General features: G+C 35.3%; 1 long non-coding RNA gene across 1 annotated transcript; it reads left to right on the top strand.

Annotated features, from left to right (window-relative positions):
* The first annotated feature begins 12719 nt into the window (after positions 1-12719).
* LOC115928683 lies at positions 12720-15790 on the top strand. Its single transcript, XR_004066171.1, has 2 exons — positions 12720-12916; positions 15203-15790. It is a non-coding gene; the product is annotated as an uncharacterized LOC115928683 (long non-coding RNA).
* The last annotated feature ends 772 nt before the right edge of the window (positions 15791-16562 follow it).

The following is a 16562-nucleotide window of genomic DNA, read 5'->3' as shown; positions in this document are numbered from 1 at the left end:
CAAGCCAGGTCCGTGATCAAAAACCCACACGAGAAAGGACCTTCATTTTACTGCGAGGTGCAGTGGGAGGCGCCAATTTTTGCATGTGAACTTGTCACAAATAATAGTAACAATGAAGTTATCAGAATAATGAACTTGTCACAAATAATAGTAACAATGAAGTTATCACAATAATGAACTTGTCACAAATAATAGTAACAATGAAGTTATCACAATAATGAACATTTCAATGTTCATTATTCTGATATTTAATTTTTAAAACTAAAGATGACAGGCAAATTTTTCTCCAAGTCCAAACATTTCTAGTTTCTGAGTGGTATGACTGAGCTGGGGCACATTGCCAGGCACAGTGCCAGGTGGAGGGCATAAATCGAAACTTTAAAAAAAAATGGTAGTTTTTTTTGTACCCGTGTACAAGACGCACCCCGACTTTCGAATTTTTTTGGGGGGCGGGAAAAAGAGCGTCTTATACACAGAGATTTACTGTAATGCTGGTTCTGAATTTAAATTTTGATTTGAGAATTATCCAGAGAACATCCATCCCCCATGGATGACTTTTAAGGATAAATCTGATTTAATTTTCTTTAACTTACTTGCGACTGATTCAGCATCATCATAGATGTCATCACAGTCCCCGGGTACTTCTTCCTCATCAGAGTCCATGGTCTCACTGTATGGGAGACAGAGAGGGAGACAGAGAGGGAGACAGAGAGAGGGGGAGAGAGAGAGGGAGAGAGAGGGGGATAAACAGAGAGAGAGAGAGAGAAGGGGAGAGAGAAAGAAAGAGAGAGGGGGAGGGAGGGAGGGGGAGGGAGAAAGACAAAGAGATTGGGAGATGAGTTAGAGCCAGATAGATAGATAGAGGGATAACAAGTGGTTGGAAAAGAGGATGTGAGAGATGAATGGACAGAGAAGGAAGAGAAGAAAGAGAGATAAAATGAGAGATAGATGGAGGAGGAAGAGAGAGAGATAGAGGGAGGGAGAGAGAGAGAGAGGAGGGGGAGGGAGAAAGACAAAGAGATTGGGAGATGAGTTAGAGATAGATAGATAGATAGATAGATAGAGGGATAACGATTGGTTGGAAAGGAGGATGTGAGAGATGAATGGACAGAGAAGGAAGAGAAGAAAGAGAGATAAAATGAGAGATAGATGGAGGAGGAAGAGAGAGAGAGAGATAGAGAGGTATAAAGAGAATAGTACAGAGAAAAAAATAAGAAAGTGATAGACGCCTCAAACAAAGAGAGAGAGAGAGAGATAGAGTAAAAGAGTGAAAGAAAAAGAAGGGGGATGGAACAAAGGGAGAAAGAAGATAAAACTAAAGTTAATGCTTTGCAATTATACTCATGAACAATAAATTTCATTAAAAAGTACATCACTATCACACATACCACATCACAGGAATTCAATCTGTTGGGTGTCATGGCATGGGCTAACATCAACAAAATGAATAGTGATGAAGCTGCATTCATCTTCTCTCAGTCTCTCAGTCAATAAAAGTATAAACAAGTTTCTGTAATTCTCAAAAGGCAATTGAAAACTATGTGAAGGAGACATGGCAAGGATTCTCAAGTGGAGATTTGAACATTACAAAATCGCACACTCTAGAAACATTTAATGATAACAAAACAAAACACAACTACATTACTGGTACATGATAAGACAATGCACATGCATGTCTGTATCGAATCGAAACTACAAAAGAAATCATCCATTTGAAGCCAGAGTGTTCAACCATGTTCATGGTTCAACTCAGATCATTTTACATGTAGTTAAGATCTTTTGGGCTCATACCAGATCAAATCTATCATAAACATCCACTTCTGTACACAGGAAATGTTAGATTCGATCCTTAAAAACATTTAAAGTGGTTCAAGTTTTAGTTTCACATTAATTTGAAGCAGAAAATGCATGGCAATTAGGGCAATATTGCATTTGTAGCAAGCATTGGTCATTAATGGACACAAATCATTCATCTGATTGGATTAGAATACAAATTGTCACTGCTATAAAAAGCACGAAAGTGTGACTTCATACTGGCCTAATTGTCTAGGTTGCTGGTTGCGAACAATTTCATGCCAACGCTCAATTTACCCTGCTCCAGCCCGTTGTTTGACTGATTTTTGGGTAAACCTCAAGCGCAGGCTCTGTTGTTTGAAACCAGTAACCTGGACGACGAGCAAATATGATGTTTAAGCGCTTCAGTTCTCTATATATAACCTGTAGCAGTATCAATTTGAATTCATTTTCATGCCAGTTACGCCTGTAAAACCTGTCATAGAGCTGCACCTATAGAGTACAGAAGCTGTGACATCATAAAAATCTATTTTTGGAATTTTTAAATTTTTTCTTCATTTTCTGAAAGAGCATCAAAATAATATCCAAATGTCAGAAACCAATTGAATATGCTAAGTAATGTTATGAACCAGAGCAATATAACACTGTGTTCCTATATAGGAAATCTATTTATTCAGATGATCATATCTCAGCCAATACTTAACATATTCATTGTTTTTTTTACCTTTGGACATTACTTTTGAAGCTCTTTCTGAAAATGAAGACAAAATTGAGAAATTCCAAAAATTGATTTTTTTTTTTTTGACGAGGTCACACTTTACTACTCTATAGCTCACTATCAAACGCCTAGCCTACAAGTATGCATCAGTGTGATGACTACTTTTTCATTAATGCAAACAGAATAGGGGGGGGGGTTGCAATAGAAACATTTTCTCACAGCAATTCTTATTCTAATTTCAATTCTCTTTTTTCCTCTTGAGAATCTAAAATTGTTCACAATCCCTTTTCCCCACTTCATAAATTAGTTAAAATCCTCACCATGACTCTGGAATCTGGATACACAAATTGAAAGAAAAGGGGCACTCGATATAGGCACAGCATTTTAAGATGTCTTAAAGCCAATCTGTAATACTTGTAGCTACAGCAAACAATGTCTAAGCAGTACCTGTTGGTCCCCCATGATCCCCTTTTTCTTATGTTAATTGAGAGCTGATTTGATGAGATGACCACCTGTCAGTGACCCCGCAGGGAGGTCTAATCCCTCCTGCACGAACTAGTGCAGATAGGCTTTAATAAGGTTTTTACATCAAAATGCTTATCAATCAACATCTGAAATATCAGACTAATCAGAGAGTTAGATATTTCTTCAAAGAAGAATTAATCTTTAGAAAATCAAGTTTTCAATTGTAAATAACACTGGTAAACAGAATGCCATGCAGGGGAACCTAACAACTTTTTTCAACTGAGCAATGAGTAAACTTCCATTCGAAACATGAGGTAACTTTTGAGATTTATCATTAAGTGTTGAATGTTTTTCTTAGCACATCATAGTACATTCATACATGTATGTACTCAAACATTTCAAAAGTTCCTTCTATAAATAAATACAAGTGACACCTCCTCCTCCTCATTGTAGCCCTCACATGCAGAGATACACATCAGAATGACTCGTGGAAACGATGAATCGCTTGCTTGCTGTGCCAGCTTGTCAACGATTTCAGTGACCTTAGGGGCAAACTTTCATTTCCCCTCTCCATAAGTTCTGTTTTGATAACCATTGCATGTATCCAGACATAGGAAAAAGAGAATATTTGTTCAAACATTGAAAACATAAAGTCTGGCTGCTCTGGCATCTTTGCAATGTTGCATGTTTTTTCCTGCACTTGAAGTTAATTTCCAAGCCGTCTGATCCCTGTTCATATTTGGGACTTGCAGGAATTTTGTATTTGAACTCTCCTTTTTATTGTTTATTATATTGTGATGCGCTCAGGGTGCACTCATTCATCCCTGTGGCTTTTACAGATGCACCTTTTTGGATTTAATCATGTCTTTCTTTTCTTTATCTTTTTTTCCCCAATGTATATATATATATATATTTCAATGTATTTTTCTTTGCCTAAGTTTTACAACAATGTATAATGTCATTTTCACTGTGATTGGAATCAAATAAAGTTCATTTTAGTTCAATTCAATTCCTTGATACAGATGAAAACTTTTTAAAAAACTTAAACTGATGTTACACTCATATTCAAGTACTTATCAAAGTAAATAATATTCCTACATGAACATGTTTACTCACATTCTGTATTTTTTTGGCCAAATTGTTTGTTTCGGTCATGATTTGTCCTGCTTCTTCCTTCTTCCTTCTTCCCCTTTATCCTTCTTATCTGTTTTACTTCTCCTTGTTCGTTTCGTGGTTGTTTGTTGTTGTCGTAATATTTGCTTGTGTTTTCTTCGTAGGCAAAATTTGAAACAATTATATTTTTTCTGGGGGATCCACAAACTACAAGCACTGCTTTTTAGTGGATCCCCCCATTTCCTCTGAAATTAAGAATTTCTTGCAATAATTTTATTATGTGCAAAGTGTATTTGTATAGTTTCCAGAAAAAATGAATTATGTATGAACAAAAATGTAATATCTTTGTTTACCTTTCTGTTGGAAATGAAATAAATATGAATATGAATATATAAACATCTATTTTACAGTCTCTTGACTGAATTATTCTCCTTTGTCAAGTTGCTATAAGACACACAATGATGTGGGGAATCTGTGGACGAGTCAAACTAATGCCTATGCTACTTTTAATACTTCATTTAAATGAAGCTGATCAACACCATCACAATCAAGACTTCAACTATCCAGAGAAAACTTTTTAATCATGTTTTGTTCACGTTCAAGTGGTTCAACTAACAACAAATAAAGTTTAAAAGTAGCATCCAACTTAATTCTAAATACATAAACCTCATTTGAATTTTAGCAAGACATGATTTTTATTCCCCAAATCTAAGTAACAATTATATTTTAAAATTGTGCATATAGTGTTGTGTAAACTCCCTACAACATTGTAAGAGTGAAGAAAGAAATGATACTGCATGACATTTGTAAAATAAGAGGAGCCCATCCTAAGAGCCCTCTAAGTTCTAAGTATAGGAATGAGCTACGGGCTATAGATTGAATGAAACATGTGACGTACGGAACCAACCCCAGCGGACTCCTGTGCGGAAATACAACAAATTACCAGATAATGGATGAAAATTAGTTCCAATCAAATGTTTGCAGGATGTTATTTCTGCGTTTTCTACGGCTGAGACAATGGGGCAACAAACAAATTAATAATCAATTGGTGGGGTGGGGATTGTTCACCTGGGACTATACCTGCCCCAAGTCCAGACAGACAGACAGACAGACTATATGAGAGGGCAGACAGACTATAAGAGGGCAAAATGTGCTCTACCCCAGACAGGAAATGCAACCAAATAATTGTTGTTCCTTGTTTTTCAAAAACATATTCATAAATTCATAGAAAAGCCAAGGGAGTTGGAACTTGCTGGAATGTTAAATTTATAATGCAACAAAGGACTAAATTAGCTCAACTAGTCCGCCTTTATTCCTGAGTTACGAAGAACACACACACACGAAAAAAAGGACAGTTTTGGAAGGGGTAAGAATAATTGAGTTGCTAACTGCATGTACCAATTCAAAGAATCGCATGAGCAATTTTTCATTTTTGATGATTTGTGTGTACTTTGTTACAAATGTACTCAGAAATTTATTGTCTTTCTGATCCTGATCCAACTTTTTAGAATATGTTTCATTGATTTGTAGGCTTCTAATGAAAACAAATTGTATTCATTTGGAATTTTGTCCTCTCTACATATCGTTCCTGTTTTCACGAAGTGACGGTAGTGAGGAAAATCCGCACGCAAATTGTATGCGATTTTCATTCACTACCGTCACTTCGTGAAAATAGGGACGATATGTGTCATTCTAGTCTAGGTACAGGTAATTACAAGTGAAAGTATTCAAATCACCTGAACTCTATTGAAACCACTTGAAGATGAAATTGAATGATTATAGCAAAACAATTTTCAGGGGAAGGTGGTAGTGAAATGAAAATTACCATGTATGATATGTGTAAAGTGTTACACCAAGAAATGAAATGCTCACAAAATTGCATTTATGCACCAGTAATTCTGAACAGTTATTCCCTGAATAAAGATGCCCATTGGTTCTATACTGGTAAAAGTCCGAAATTTTTACTTGAGACAAAATCGTTCTCCAAAACTTCTCAAGATCAACCTTGTACATGTATGAAGTATGCTGCCTCAGTAATTAAGATACATGAGAAACTCTAAGCTTAAAGTCTAGACTCTAATACCTTAATGTGAGGAAGACTGACACACGATCAATACCAAATTGAAGTGAAATTAGTCATTATTAACTCATCAAGAAAGTCAAATGATACTTCCAGGGCATATCAATATCTTAATTGTGTCTCGTTATAGGTTTGGGGAATAATTGGGCAGTAAATTGGGTAATAATTTACCTAACCAGAAGTAATTTCCACCTAAAGCATTATCATATTAATTTGATAACCATTTCCCATTCATCTATTCTATTTTGCAATTAATAGCTGTCGAAAGCCGGAGGACCGTACCTGCTCATATACTTTTTCTTTATAGAGTCTTGATGCCTTTCTGGCTTTCAGCACACGACACCATGTTGTTGTCTTATGTTTTACATATTACATGTTACACCAATGGAAAACAAATTTCTGTATTTTATATGGACAATAAAATCTTGAATCTTGAATCTTGAATGCAAGACTGTCGTGCAAACCTCTATCTACATGTATTTCATCTATTCATTCATGTACCAAAATGTGTATACTCATTGAATAGCTTCTTATTTTAAAACATTCTTCGGTAAAACGATGGCTGCAGCGACGCTAGAGCTCGTGGAAGGCCATAGGACTAGGCAAGTATCCTATCTAGACAACCCAGGCTTAATTAGCTGATTAATGACTCACGCTCTAAGACGTCTGCTAAGGAGAGATCAAGTTCAGACGCAAGCTCTGGGGGCTCCCCCCGCGTCTGGCTTACATCAAAGCTACTTTCCATCTGAGAAAGGGAAGGGCATTGGCTCAAAGACCCACAAGAAGATGTCTTACAGACAAGTTTAGTATGACGTCTATATAGGCCTGTCCTCATCAGCTCCATTTGCAAAATAACCCGCTATTTTAACTATCCCGATCGCAAATTATCCAGCTTATTTGCGTCTTCATCAGACCACAGTTCTTCATCATCCCGAAGTTGCAATTAGCGAGCTATTTGGTAGAGAAAATATCCTGAGAAATCTTGGTCTTGTTTCCAAAACAGCCCGCTATTTCCCAAATAGCGAGCTATAGTTTGTGATGAGCGTATTGGTCTGGTGAAGAAGTAATTTCAAGCTTTCGGGAAGATATCCCGAGTCTGAAAATAGCAGGTTATTTTGCAACTTCGGTCTGATGAAGACTAGGCCTCATGACCCCGAAGAAGATGTCTTACAGGCAAGTTCAGTATGGTTTAAGCTACGGTCACAAAGGTTCGTACGAATCTCCTTTTTTTTTTATTGTCTTCCCGAATTTCTATTGACTGAAAATCGTTCGTACGGCGTTCGTAGCAGTTCAAAATGGCATTTGTGACCGAGGCATAAGCTAGGAGTGTGCATGCAATATGCCTTTGGAACCATTTTGGGATACCATGTTTACAAACATGTCCAAACTAAAATTAGTGGTAGAGTGAGACCTGTACATAAAGACCACTCAAGGGAAATAAGAAAAGTGGTCTTCACATGCAGGTAGGTGGTCTTTCTGTACAGGTTTCTTTAGTGTAGGTTTCTATGAGAAATGATTGCCAAAGGAAACAAAAACTGTAGTCTTTATAATTATACAGGTTGTCGTTAATGCAGGTTTCAATGGTAGATAGTAGCTTATAGCTTATAGTAGCCAGAGACATTCCTTGGTTAATTGTGGTTTTACGTGCCACTACCTGTACATACAAACCACTATTTCAGCTAATTAACAACCATAATTAATTGGCCTGGCTACCGAAAGACTCGAATTGGTCAGCAAACAAAAAAGTTTCAGTTCTATCTCCCATGGTTCATTGCACTCACATCTAATTTACGATGTGGAACAAATAGAGTGGTGAAGTGTGACATCATCAAAAAATCTATTTTTAGAATTTCTATTAGAATTTCTATTAGCCAGAGCATATAACACTGAGTTCCTATAGGAAATATATTCATTCAGATGGTCATATCTCAGCCAATACTTAACATATTCAATTGGTTTTCGACCTTTGGACATTATTTTTGATGCTTTTTCAGAAAATGAAGAAAAACTTGAGAAATTCTAAAAAATAGATTTTTATGACGTCACAGCTTCGGTACTCTATAGTGGCTACCGTATACGAAACTGTAGGTAAATATTGACAAACTTGTCTATTCAATATGCATTTTCATGGCTTTATGCAGTATAGTAATGCTTTCATGCAGTTTGTGATTGGATGTTTAGTGGATTTGGCAGGAAGAGATTTTTGCTTTTTCAGGATGTTATTGGTAGCGCCCTTGATGCACCTCCCTGGTATAAAAGTATTTATTTGGATAATCCTGCAAATCATTTTAAATAAACAAGATAATTAAACACTTATATTACAAATCTAAAATTTTGTGGACGTAATGAAATTTACCCTTTGAAGACATAATACAGTATGTATCTTTAATAGCAAAATACACAATAAATAGAAATAATAACAATGATATTGGGTTCTTGTATATAGTGCTCATATCTGTCAGACTTGACACTCCTGGTGCTTCTGATTATTACCATGGCTGCCATTACAGCGCTCTAGCATGGCAAGGAATTCATTCCTGCCAGGTACCGATCGGTTGATTTGAAAGATTTGTTATATCTTCTTAAACAAGCAATTAATCCAATAATCTTAATCAAAAATAAAAGATTATTTCAGGCCAATATTGTTTGAAGAACAATAATCATCTGTGTTATTATTCATTTATCAGGGGAATCAATTACATCCTACAAAACAGTGGATTAGTCCAAATTAGTAATTGGACAAATATCCACATGTATCGCCAAGTATGATTTACACATAATAACAATGCCTTGCCCTTCATTGGTTAGCCACAATATTTGAACAATTAGGGCTGCTTTGTCATCTCAAATAGAATACACGATAGTTTCCTATTACAGGATTTATATTAAACTCATTCATCATGTACATTGTAAATGATACCACAGAGAATCTCCAAAGAAAACTTTCAAATCACTAAATGAAAATATTTATACAGAGATATTATTTCACTTTTGAAAATGCATGTTGAAAAATCAGGAAGAAAATCATAATTATGGTGACAAAGAAGGGTATTTTTTTGATATTAATAATCTAATTATGATATCTATGACTTTCTTTGTACCAGTTTACAAATATAATCATTATTATTCTTAATGAGAATGAGCACTGATTTTTCCCCTGATTATGCATTAATAGATTGTCTAGACAAATTTAGAATGTTTTTTTCTAACATACCCTGCCAAATTTAAATGAAACAAAACATTTCCCATCACGCCATTCGATTTATAAATGCCTCTCAAAGTATTTTTTATGAAGAGAACCACTAGTATATTAAGATACATCAGAAAAGAGTCAATCTCCTGCCCTTTCATAATATGCACCAAAATGCCTGTTTCACACTTGAAGACTTCAAACACCTGGGTGTGTTCCCATTGAACAGAACATCATCGGTGTGAACGGACCCATGGTCACAGTCTTGAGTCATACTTTTCCTCCTTGCCGGCGACTTACGACATGAAAGATTCCAATCAAAAGCGTGAATAAATATTTGGCTATTTTTAGCGATTCTGTCTACGTGCAGAACATTGAAATAGTCACTACTCAATGATGAATTTTAACATGTTTTCTCACACAGCGTATATCATTAGCATTCTCTCTGTTTTACAGGTTGTTAATGTCATATTTTCCTAGGAAAGGAGTGTAGGAATGACTGTGTCTTCATGGCTAAAATCATCGATGACATTTTAGGCTCCTTTGATACAAGGAAATAATACATGATTACATTTTGTAGTATTTCTTGAATATCACTATCACATGGGATGTCCGCTGATGTTCTTTTAATTTTAATCTCATATTTCATTACGGATATTTGTACAGGATAGCACATTTTTACCAATAGTAGTGGTTTTCCATGTGGTCCTGTTCAGAAAAACAGCATTTGATTTAAAGGACAAGTCCACTCGAATTTTCAAAAATCATAGCATGTTGTAAATAAATCAAAGGTTAAAACTGCCAAATATCACTGCTGTACTTCAATCGGTTGATTTTTAAGAGCGATTTCTATTTCGGTTATTTCTAGCAAAACATTTAAATTTGCCGCACCGATGTCAGATTGTTGATCACGTGATGTGACGTATGGTCCTCACAACTAAGCGCATATCTTACATTCTGACTAGTCCAGATGCCGCTGTGCCAGGCGTACGGGTGTTCCAATCGGCCAGGGTATGGGAGTAAAAAAAGTTTCTTTAGCATCCCAAACCCATTGCAAGACAGGGAGAGATGTTCTCAGTGGTTGAACAATATTGGGACGAACAAGTTTAATATACGGACATATCAATTTAGGGCAGGTCCAAGCTATTGTCCCCTCTGGGGGTCAAATTTCATCTTTATATATATTTAACAAACTATACATCATTTTAAAGCTGAAACTATGAATTTTATGAATCTGTTAAAAAAAAATTAAAAATATAAAAATATGAAGAATGCCAAGGTCACGAACTTTGATTTTTGTTAATTAGCGTGACGTACGGGACATTACATTTTTATTTTTGTATCTCATTTTAATTATTTGTTTAAAATTAAATATCTCAGGACATGTAGACCATCATGCTAGAAAATAGAAAAAAAATATAAAAACTTTCAAAATTAATTAATTATGCAAATGAGGTAGGTTCCAAAGTGTGATGTCCCGTACGTCACAATTTGACATTAATTTGTTTAATTTTAATTATGAAAATAATATTTTTTTTTAAAGATATTCTAGGAAGTTCTAATTTAGATGAATACCTAACAAAAAATAGGTTTAACAAAAATTACAAAAATTCTGTGTTGATTACATAATCAAATTAAGAAATGTGACGTACGGGACAAGTGTGTGACGTACGGGACAACCCCATATAAAACCAATGCAAGATGTGAAAAAGGAAATGACCTAAAGGAGAATATATACTGTGTTAGGAAACTTGTTGTATACAGGGATATATGAACATTCCAACTGGGTCCCTTCTAGGAATTTGTTGTTGTTATTGTTTTAGTCTTAAAGGCGTGTGTCATTCAATTATGAATACCGTATTTATTGATGTAATTAGTCTTCAAGCCAGACCCCTGGTATTATCAACTTTGGTATTTTGCCAGTTGATGTCCCCAACATTGGCAGGATGCTAAATATGTAAATCATAATAGTGTACTAGTTCCTGGAATGAGTCTCATGAAATTATATGGTAGTAGATGCACCAGAAGCTGGCTTTTACAACTCATAGATGCTGCGGGTAAGAATAGCACATGGCATCAAGCTCTCCATGTGAGGTTGTTTTTTGAGATTCTATTTAAATGTCATATATGATGGATTGATGGTAAAGGATTACAGCATACACTGTACATGTTATGGAGCCAGCTCAGGAATTCTGATCTCCTAAAAACTAAATCATAACTTTAATCAATACAAAATACATTCAAGATTTATATTTTTGTATCCATCTTTCACAAACATGTACATTAATGTACATCAAAATTCTTGAATATATGACAGCAACATATGATCTAATCTGTGATAAAAAGATTTTAAAAAGACAATATGTTCAGCATTATCTTTGAATTCCTTCAAAATTCTATGATATTACTAATTTACTATCAAGTAATTCAAACAAGCTATGAAGAAAAGATTTCATATTTGTATTTTGTAAAGTATCTTTGTTCACAAACACTTAGAGCATAAGAAATGTTCTTTGACAAAATATGATGTGCCGAGTGTGCCCCTGTGTTTCAAACAAGTTTAAATAAAAGTTTTCAAGTTCATCTTCTTCATTAATTATTATTTTAAAACATTTACATGTAGCACTGTTGAATGGAATGGATAAAAGAAATGAGAAAAGAAGCATGTCTGCACATGATAGATGGGTAAATGGAATAAAAATGGTAATACATTTATAGTGTGTATGAATGTAATTTAATTTGTTTTCTTTATTAAAGTAATATTTGTATTGATTTACCTCATAAATTAACACAGAGGATATTAAGTGATGGTCAGAGGATCTAATTGGGTTCTAAAACACTCTAATTGTCACTGATTTAAGTTAAAATTGTTCATATTTAACAAATTTTGACGAAAATTCTTCATTTCAATGCATTTTCCCATAGGGAAAAGTTGTCCCGTACGTCACGTGTCCCGTACGTCACATACACACATTTATGTTTTGGTATATTACATAACAACGAAAGGTCAGAAAAATATGGTTATAGTTGTGATTAATGCTTGATTCCATAATGAATTAAGATATCATTACCATAAATCTCATAACTTAATAAATTCAGAGAACTTTTACGATGAACTTATTTTTGAAAAAGTCATAAATTCTCTGGTCCCGTACGTCACGCAGCACATTGATTACATTAAAAATTAATTTATGAATTGGTCAGAACTAAAACTTTCCACAAATGAAGTAGCCCATAATAGCCACAGACTCATACCAAAAGATAGCCATATTAATAATTTCATCCATTGTTATTTCTTGCTTAAAGTCTCTGAATGTCCCGTACGTCACAATCCAAATAGCTTGGACCTGCCCTTTAGCAAAAATAGAGTCGTTTGCGAGGACCACTTCGAGGCTGATTGTTTTCAGGAATTCGGGCGAAGGTGATGAAGTACGAGGCCCGAATGAAACTACTACTAAAACCCGATGCCATTCCTACCATCTTCTTCCCCCGTCCTCAACCACCATCCAAGAGGAAATCAACAACACGACGTCGGGAAGAGTCTGAGCGTCAAAAGGTAATGTTCTTACAAAAATATGATGAAGTAAACAATTAAAAAGTACATCCACAAACGTAGATCTTGGCTTCATTCAGTAACCGTATCGTACGCGATGCCTGCGTGCCCGGGCCGCTCAGGCGTAGATCTACAGCGTCGTAGGTCTATGCGTGCGGCCGTGCCATGTGAATTGCTGCTAGTAACCTACCGGTACAAACAATGCGCCAGAAATGATCATTTACACTCGTCTAAATTATAGGTTGACCTTAGTAGCGCTGTGGTAAATATGACAAAACAGATGACAGATGACAAAATACTAGCTTTCCTGAGATACATTGTAGACTAGATGTTTTCCAGACTAAAGCGCAAATTATTTGTGAGGGTGTACTTACTTCTGTGGAATACTCATACTGTCTGTAGATGTAATAATAACCTGAAACATTAATGATATTATTAGTAATAAATAAGGACCGTGTTAATGATGACAAAGATGATGAAAATATTTGGTTTGGATGTATATGTCTGATCTTTGGAAGACAAGCTTTAAGTCAACTGTCAATTAGTCATCTATTTTTGGCGACGAGTGTTTATTTTATTTGCATGCATGCATTATTAATTATTTCACCTCAAGTTTAAATGATTCCATTTCACATAATATCACATTCACTAATCACTATGAACATGACACAAGAATCAACAATATTTGTGTTCAGTGTTCTTCAAAGAAGCTAATCCCTAAATGCACAAGTTTATGTATGAAGGGGTGACCAAAGTTCGCGGACATTTTAGAACATATTACAAAATGTGATATTCGAACTACGATTTCTCATATTCTACACAAATTTATTGATTTCAATTATAACCAAAGGGACGGCGAAGTTTTTAACTACAGATTAGTTCAACTAGAAAATTTTATCGTCGAAGGATTTCGGAGATATCGCGATCTAAAAATTCGATGTCCGATCGTTCGTGCGCGTTGCATCTAAAAAAGTCATATAAAAAACGAGACCTAACTTCACGCACGGGGGTTTACAGTTGATTTATCAAAAAGTGTGATCCATCAAAAATAAGGTAATATCATAATTTGCAAGGCAAGATATCATACAATCAGTTAGTACCACTCTTTACTTACAATTTTGAGGAAATCTGCTCTCAAATTGAAGATTTTCAGACCCTTATCGGTAAGTTGATCATTTTTCGGAACGGACGCAAAATATTGCAAAATTTGCCGATCTTTTGTCAATATTTTCACAATTTCGTACCCAATTCCAAAGAAAATTTCACTTCTGGGTAATTTTATGTTCCTCTTTCCATTGGTGATATCAGATTTTCGTAATCTTACTGATTTTTTGAGATAGCGAACTTAGGTCACGCGCGAACTTTGGTCACACCACCATACTGTTGTTCAGTACACTACAGTTAGGGATGAACTTATTTGAAAAACATTAAACACAAATAATGTCTTTCAGAATCTATATTTAAAAATAATAATGTACTTCATAGACATTTTGCCCAAATTATTGGGCTATATTTTGGAAATCTACCGGAACTAAACGGAAAATGATTCGAAACCGCAGGAAATTGCTATGGCTACGGCCTTTTAGTCAGGAATGGCGGGGTTTCTTGTGTGTCGCTGTTCCATTGTGTGGTGCATACAGTAGTCCCAAGTGTATTTATTTGTGTCAGCTTTTTAGTTTTTGTTGTCGCAAATCGACAGCAATGTAAATAAATCGACTGCTGACACTGACTGCTCATTAGTCATTGCTATTTATTATAAATCTAGAACAAATGATATGTTTTAAATGTATATTTACAAGGGTTTAAACATGTTAAGACAAGTAATGAAGGGGTTTGATAACTGTGGTCGAATTGTAAAGAACTGGAATCCTTAGCTGAGCTGAGCTGGATATTAGAATGACAAATTACAGGATAATTAATTTTATTATTTTGGTATTCTCAAACTTTGGTTCTGCCTTCTGGTCAACTCAAACCTTACAGCCAGCCACAGAAATAAGCAACAATTCCTTGTGCGAGTTGTATATATTATGATTATGAACAGAGCAGAATTAAAACAAAAAGCCGAAGTTAAACACTTACATTTTAGAACTTGTGCACATCTTGAAAAATGAAGGGAAAACTTCATGAATCTGACACCTGTAACTTGTTTTCATTTAAAAATAAATTTGAAAGCAAGCCAGTTTTGGCTACCATAAATGGCTAGCTACTTTGATAAGTTCTTTTCAAATCCCCATACATTGAACTAAGCCATTTTATTCTTCTTATCATTTGTTGTTGTTTTTCTGACAGACGCACTTGACCATCGAAGCTTGCGGGACTTTGACAGACATCACACATCAGTCTCCATTGCATTCCTGGATCAACATTTGCTGGACTGAGTGGACTCCAGGCCTTTGTTCATTTTAATGGTTATTAATTTGAAGACTCATCAGCAGTTATGCTTCACGTTGCAACAAACAATCTTGAACGGGGAGTTTGGGAGAAGGACGAGAAGGATTTTGTTCAGCTTAATCCTTTCAATAAAACAAAAATCTCTGATACTCCCAAAGTTCCAAGGTGGGATTCCAGAGCTTCACACGAACAAAGCATTTATTATATTAATAGAAACATGACTGAACAACAATCATTTGTTGTTGTTTTTCTGACAGACGCACTCAACCATCGAAGCTTGCGGGACATTGACAGACATCAATCTTCGTTGTATGAAGTAGCATTTACCGAGGAAGAAGAAAGAAGAACTGTCACCTTTATACAATTTAACAATATTGAACTCTAATAATACTTTTATTCTCAGCGACACATTTTATGCGTGTGATGGTCTCAATATAAATGTCAAAGTCAGTTCATAAATAAAATATAAATATTATAAAATGCAAATTTTATTCCTAGTCCTATCGCATTTATTATTAGAAGTAGTGTTAAATAATACATTTTTTGTTTAACCGTTGTCTGTTTACTAGGCTATTCAGAAGAAATCAGAGCTGGTTTTCTTCTGGGTTAGTTAGCATGAATTTTGATTAAAGAATGTAAATTACACAGACCTGTTAAATAATAGCCCCCCACAAAAGAAAAACAATTTTTTTTTTTAAAGATATTTTTTGCAGATTTGTATTTCATCCAGAAATAGTACCTACACAGGGTAAACATAATATAAATAGTCAAGCATTGACATTTTTTGATACGTTGGTGATGGTGATTGTGATGGTGGTGATGGAGACGGTGGAGATGATGGTGATGATGTCAGTGGTGAAGGTGATTGATCATGATGGCTATGGTGATGATGATAATGATGACGGTGATTATGATGATGGCAACGGTGATGATGTCAGTGGTAATGGCGATCATGATGACGATGATTATAGTGATGATGGCGAAGATGATCTTGATGGCAATGCTGATGGTGGTGATGATGAGGGTGATTATGATGGCAATGCTGGTCGTTAACGGTTGGTGGTGATGATGGCAATTAATGGTGATGTCGGTGGTGGTGATGATCGTGATTCGTGATGGCAATGATGACGGTGATTATTATGGCGATAATGATCATGGTTATGATAATGGCGATGATGATGACGGTGATTATGATGATGGAGATGATGATCATGATGATGACGATGATGGTTGTGATTGCAATGCTTATGGTGGTGAT

This window comes from Strongylocentrotus purpuratus, unplaced genomic scaffold (genome assembly GCF_000002235.5).
Source record: "Strongylocentrotus purpuratus isolate Spur 01 unplaced genomic scaffold, Spur_5.0 spur5_contig_855, whole genome shotgun sequence".
Classification (NCBI taxonomy): domain Eukaryota; kingdom Metazoa; phylum Echinodermata; class Echinoidea; order Camarodonta; family Strongylocentrotidae; genus Strongylocentrotus; species Strongylocentrotus purpuratus.
Note: the sequence above shows the minus strand (reverse complement) of the source record. Positions and strands in the feature narration are given on the sequence as shown.